Below are 7,071 nucleotides of genomic sequence, written 5' to 3'. Positions count from 1 at the left end.
TAATTGGATGTAGGGGAGCATGAACCATTATTGTTGACATTACCCTTGAGGTAAAAGGTTGTGGGGCAAAACTATAAGCCCCTATCTTTCTCTGTGTCCGATTAAAACTTCATAACCACAAGTATTGCGTGAGTGTTAGCAATTATGGAGGACGAAATGGTAATTGAGTATGAGGACTTGCTTTTTTAGCTCTGACATAGACTCTTTCCGATGTTCTGATAAATTGCAATTGCTTCAATGACTGAGATTATAGTTTGTTGGAGCCCAATAAGGTTTATGATTTATACTTTTGCATTGTGAATATATCATCACTTGAACATAAGTAATCATATGACAAAATCTATATATGTTGCTGTTATGAGAATAATCATGATGCGTTCATGTCTGTATTTTATTTTTATCGACGCCTCTACCTCTAAACATGAGGACATATTTATTGTTATCGGCTTTTCGCTTGAGGACAAGCGAGGTCTAAGCTGGGGAGTTGATACGTCCATTTTGCATCATGCTTTTATATCGATATTTATTGCATTATGGACTGTTATTTCACTTTATGTCACAATACTTATGGCTATTCTCTTTTATTTTACAAGGTTTACATAAGGAGGGAGAATGCCGGCAGCTGGAATTCTGGGCTGGAAAAGGAGCAAATATTAGAGACCTATTCTGCGCAACTCCAAAAGTCCTGAAACTCCACGGAACATCTTAAAATAAATAAAGAAAAATCCTCGCCGAAGATGAAGGCCAGGGGGCCCACACCCTGCTCATGAGGGTGGGGGCGCGCCCCTACCTCGTGGGCCCCCTGGTGGATCTCCGACGTCCATCTTCTCTTATATGAAGTCTTTCGATGAGAAAAAAATCAGAAGGAACCTTTCGGGACGAGACTCCGCCGCCACGAGGCGGAACCTTGGCGGAACCAATCTAGAGCTCCGACAGAGCTGTTCTGCCGGGGATACTTCCCTCCGGGAGGGGGAAATCATCACCATCGTCATCACCAACGCTCCTCTCATCGGAAGAGGGAAATCTCCATCAACATCTTCACCAGCACCATCTCATCTCCAAACCCTAGTTCATCTCTTGTATCCAATTCTTGTCTCAAAGTCCAGGATTGGTGCTAGTAGTGTTGATTACTCCTTGTAGTTGATGCTAATTGGTTTATTTGGTGGAAGATCATATGTTCAGATCCTATATGCATATTATTACCCCTCTGATTATGAACATGAATATGCTTTGTGAGTAAATACGTTTGTTCCTGAGGACAAGGGAGAAGTCTTGCTATTAGTAGTCATGTGAATTTGGTATTCGTTTGATATTTTGATAAGATGTATGTTGTCTAGCCTCTAGTGGTGTTATGTGAACGTCGACTACATAACACTTTTCACCATTATGTGGGCCTAGAGGAAGGCATTGGGAAGTAATAAGTAGATGATGGGTTGCTAGAGTGACAGAAGTTTAAACCCTAGTTTATGCGTTGCTTCGTAAGGGGCTGATTTGGATCCATATGTTTCATGCTATGGTTAGGTTTACCTTAATACTTTTGTTGTAGTTGCGGATGCTTGCAATAGAGGTTAATCATAAGTGGGATGCTTGTTCAAGTAAGAACAGCACCCAAGCACCGGTCCACCCACATATCAAATTATCAAAGTATCGAACGTGAATCATATGAACGTGATGAAAACTAGCTTGACAATATTCCCATGTGTCCTAGGGAGCGTTGTTCCTATTATAAGAGTTTATTCTGGCTTGTCCTTTGCTACAAAAAGATTGGGCCACCTTGCTGCACTTTATTTACTTTTATTACTTGTTGCTCGTTACAATTTATCTTATCACAAAACTATCTGTTACCACTTATTTCAGTACTTGTAGAGAATACCTTGCTGAAAACCGCTTATCATTTCCTTCTGCTCCTCGTTGGGTTCAACACTCTTACTTATCGAAAGTACTACGATAGATCCCCTATACTTGTGGGTCATCAACGCATCACTCAACAACGTCTACAAGAAGAAGGTTGTGTAGTAGACATCATAGGGAGAGGGGATGAAAAAATCTACGAAAAAACCCGGCGAAGGTGGGAGGTGGGACGGAAAAAACCCCGGAACGGAGACTACCAACTGCTCCATCTCTACTCCTAATGGAGCAGTTGGTAGCCTGACACTCCAGTTTTATTTTCGTCCGGTTTTATTTCCTCCCACCTCCCACCACCCCCTACATGCTGGTTTTCTCCCTCTCAATGAAAAACCAAGTCGATTCACCTGATCCCCTTTCGGTTTTTTGCGTTTTCTTTGGCAGGTGCAGATTTAATTCAATCACGAAAATACCACTGCCATATATTGAGAGCGGAACAGGAAAGGCTGGCAGTTGGTGAATCAATCATGTAAACACTGGGTATTCAGGATTCAGGTATCACATGGCGCTACCTTATTTCACGTAAGCACTTGGCGGGCAGGCTGATCCAAAGGTTTGTCATGTTTTACCCATTCCCTACCTTCGTTTAGCCTACCATACCAAAAATACTTGAAGCCAAATCACAAATGCCATCGTTGGTGCTTCCGGCAGCAATATGTGTGGAAAATCTGTTAATTGAGATCACCTTCCTAATAAAGGACCGACATAAGATATCCCCCAATGACCTTCCAAAAGAAATGCAGATTTTTCACGGTAACAAATCACGGATCCGGCGTCAAACCACGCCATTGAATCAATTCGTTGCGACATCCTCCATTGCCCATTCATCCTTCTACTCCTCCGAGCCAATCAGCACAACTAGCGCACCAGAAACCACGACGTATGCAAGCATCTACAAAGACGATGATTTGAGCAGCCTCGACATATCGAATTGGTCTAGGGTAAGTTTAATGAATTAATTCATGTTTGTGCACAATCAGGTCGGGAAAGCCAGGATCTCGCCTTGGAGGCCATTGTAGGAGAGGTCGAGGATTTCTAGGTTGTCGCACTCGCCGAGGCTCGGTGGAATGGCACCGGCAAGGCGGTTGTGGTGGAGCATCAGCCTCCTGAGCTGCGTGAGGTTGGAGAACGTGTCTGGGATGGCGCCAGTGAGGCGATTGCCGGAGAGGTCGAGGAGGCCGAGGTGCGGGAGCTTACCGATGGACCGGGGGATCCCGCAGGAGAGGAGGTTGTTGGAGAGGTACAACTGCTCGAGCCACCGCATGCGTGATAAGTCCGGCGGGATGGAGCCGTTGATGAGGTTATTGGAGAGGTTTAGGTACGTGAGGTTGGCGAGGCCGGAGATGTTGGGAGGGATGGAGCCTGAGATGGCGTTGTCCTCGAGGTGGATCTGCCGGAAGCTGCGTGAGAGCTCGCCGATGAACGATGGCAGTTTGCCGCCGAGGCCGTTCCCAGCGAGCTTGAGCTCCTGCAGGCGAGTGCAGTTTCTGAGGGAGTGGAAAAAGGGATCCAGGTTGGTGTTGCCATTGTGGCTAGAGAGGTTGTTGTAGGATAGGTAGAGGTACTGGAGCCGCGGCAACCTGTCGAACACCTGCGATGGCAGCTCACCGGCGAGGTAGTTGGACTCGAAGTCGACCCACTCGAGAATGGGGGTGTTGGACAGCATTGGCAGGATCAGGCCGGACAGCTCGTTAGACCATAGGAGGAGGTAACAGAGGCTGGGGAGGCGGCACTCAGTGGCATAGGGGATGTCGCCGGCGAGCGAGTTGTTGGCGGGGTCCATGTACTGCAAGGCGGAGAAGTTGCAGAACAGCGTCTCCCGGATGCCGCCGGAGAGCCGGTTGCCGCTGAGGTCGAGGTAGTAGAGCTCCCGGAGGAGCCCGATGCCGGCAGGGATCGCGCCCTCGAGCAGGTTGTTCGTCAGGCTCAGCTGCGTCAGCCTCGACAACGCGGAAATCTTGTCAGGGACCTCCCCGGCGAACGCGTTGCTGGACAGATCAAGCACCGTGAGGACAGACAGCCGCCCCAGCGCCGGCAAGAGCACGCCGCGGATCCCACAGCCGCTGAGCACCAGCTATGTGACGCGCCGCCTGTCGGCGGGGCCACGGGCACATGTGACACCGGTCCAGTTGCAGAGTCGGTGAGGGTGCCGCCGGGGTCGGCCGAGATGTGAAATCGAGGAGGTCCCTGCTTGACGTCTGTGCTGCGCGGGCTGCCATCCCGCTCCAAGCCACGCGCGCCGTCATGGCTGCTGTGTGTGTGGGATGGAGGCAAGCGGCACCAACCATAATAGACATCGCGTCGACGACAGCCTCCGGCAGGGTTTGTGGGGCGATGGTCATGGGCCTCAAATTGGGTGGGCGACACGTGACGGTGAGAGGCTCCAGTGTGGGTCGAAGAGGCCTTGCGAGGCATGGAGGGAAATCGACGACATGATGGAGAGATCAGACCAGCCATCTATGTGTCCGGCCCGACCACGGACTGAGACGGTGAGAAGCAAGCCCTTCTACGCGCCTCCCTGTTGGAAAGTCATGGTGTGGCCCCTTTAGGTTCAGCACAACGACAATATTTTCTTCTTACAAAAACAGTAGAAATCCTCTACTACAACTTTTATGGTAAAAAGAATATTTACATAAAGAGCCAACTGCAACAAAATGGTTGTGACCAATCAGAAAATTGTCCTGCATATTTTTGAAGCCATATACCACACCAAAATAATTCCATACATGCAGGCACATCGTTCTAAAAAAATCAGCATGTTCTTTGTGTGGTCCTATTGATGTATGGTTATGTTCGGTACATTGCGTGTGTGAAATATCATTACTGAACATTATTTCACTAGGTTACTTGAAGTGTCCAACAACATTATTTTGTTTCAGTACCATCAAAAATTATGTGAACACATGTAAGTCTCCCACTTATATTATGCACCAAATGTGGATGTTGATGGGGTTTAGGGTTTAGTTACGACTATCTTAGTGGAATAATTTCGCTACTTTATAAAATGTGGATGGTGGTGGCGGATCGGCACAAACACGAGGGGAGGGGATCAGGGCGGTTGGCATGGGACTCTTGTTGACTGTCTATGGGGAAGTACAGTGTGAAGGATAGAGGATGCCATGGCGAAGGTGAGGTGGGCGCCGTCCGGTTTTAAAGTAGGGGCTCCTGTGAAAAATGTTCGGCTACGACGGGAAACTAAACAGGAAGGGGAGCGGAGTGCAGAAAAAAGGAAGGATGCGTCATGGGGTGGGTTCTTTTGTGTTGGGCCTGTGTGTTGGAGATAACATCTCGGATAGTCCAGACAACCACATTTCTTCTCCACGTATGATCTGGATTTGAGAAACCCGGACTATACATACGATTGAATTTTGGGTAGCCTGCTAGGCTCCTGTTTGATGTCCGAACATGCCTGGATGTATGAGGGAGAAATGAGTTTTGATCTTGGAGACGATCTTAATCATTTATTTGATTCATTTATATTACATTTATGATAGCCCGTAGCAATGCACGAGCATTCTACTAGTTAGAAGTAGAAATTAACTTCCCTAAAAGTATTTTATTAGAATAGCTGCAAGTTAAAAGGCACGGCGCGAGGACTATATCTCGCATAAAGCGAGCGCATTCTTCCATCTCGCTGAAGCTTTCCTCACGCATTGTAGCAACTCGGCCGGCCCGTTTTCGTCCGATTTGTTTTCCTTCGCTGGGTTTGTTTGATTGGGTGAGTACGCTGGTTCACTCGCACCGTGTTTTTTTTATTTTGTTATTTCTGTTTTGTTTTTCTTTTTTTTCTTCACTGTTTTCTGTTTTCTTTGATTTTTCATCGGTTTTTCCTTTATTTCTTCGTTTTCACCAGTTTTTGTTGTTTATTTGTTTATTTTCTCGTTTTTCATTTTTTTCTCCTTCTGTCTTTGGTTTTTATTTATTCTTTCTTGGTTGTCATCAGTTTTCTTCATTTCTTTCCCAGTTTTCTTTTTTTTGTTGGTTTTCTCTGCTTTCTTTGTTTTTTGATTTTTTCTCTCTTTTGTTTTTTTACTTATTTATTTCTTGGTTTTCATCGGTTTTCTTTAATTTTTTATTCTTTTTGCTTTTGTTTCTTCAGATTTTTTTCATTCTATTTTTATTTGGTTTACTTTGTTCCTTTTTCAGTTCTCATTTTTTTGCTTTTCTTTATTGCTTTTGATTTTCATTCTAAATTGCTTGTATATGTCAACAAGATTTTTAATACACATTTAACATTTTTGAAGTACAAATTTCACATTTTCTTAGTACATGGTGAATATTTTTTCTAATACATATTTTTCAAATACAAGATTAATAGTTTTTGAATACTTGGTCAGCATTTCCCTATACACACTTTTAAACTTTCTCAAATGCTTGATTTAACATTTTAAAAAAGATAAATATTTTTGATACATGGTTAATATTTTTTCTATACACATTTTAACATTTTCCAAATGCTTGATTAACATTATTCAAACATTTTTTGAACATTTTCTGAATGCTTGATTAATATTTCTATATATATGATCAGTATTTTTCATCATTTTTAGTACATGTTCAACATTTGTTTATACACATTTAATATTTTCCAAATGCTTGATTAAGAATTTTCATACTTGCTCAACATTTTTTATGAATGATAAAAAAATCATTATTTTTTAATACATGATCAAAAAATCTTCTGTACACGTTAAATATTTTTTGAATGCTTGATTAACACTTTTGAAATATTTGTTCAACATTTTCTAATTTCTTGATTAACATTTTGCCAATACTTGTTTAACATTTTTCCAGTACTTGTTTAACATTTTTCATATACTTTTTCAAAATTTTCCAAATGCTTGATCAACATTTTTTAATACTTGCTCAACATTTTTCAAATGGTTTTTTGTGGAGTGCTTTTTGTAATATATCTAGTATTTTAAAGTATAAACAAAAGTACAAAAAAACAATAAAACGAAAACAGAAACCATAAAAAACAGAAAAAGGAAGCTGTGGCCTCCTGCGTTTATGGGCCAGCCCATCTCAGCCTCCCGTTCAGCTAGGGTTTCCTCCCCTCTCGGTGAACGCGAGATATAGCGGCACCCGCCGCGCGGCAGGTTGGCGTTTCTCTGGTCTGGCACCGCATGCAGGCCGCGTGACCTGCGCCGCATGCAGGCTGCCGTT

General features: G+C 43.9%; 1 pseudogene; it reads right to left on the bottom strand.

Moving 5' to 3' along the window:
- Positions 1–2,881: 2,881 nt before the first annotated feature.
- LOC119354345 lies at positions 2,882–4,151 on the bottom strand (annotated as a pseudogene).
- Positions 4,152–7,071: the final 2,920 nt, after the last annotated feature.

Source organism: Triticum dicoccoides, chromosome 1A (assembly GCF_002162155.2).
Source record: "Triticum dicoccoides isolate Atlit2015 ecotype Zavitan chromosome 1A, WEW_v2.0, whole genome shotgun sequence".
In the NCBI taxonomy this organism is placed as follows: Eukaryota; Viridiplantae; Streptophyta; class Magnoliopsida; order Poales; family Poaceae; genus Triticum; species Triticum dicoccoides.
This window is presented reverse-complemented; position numbering and strand designations above follow the sequence as displayed.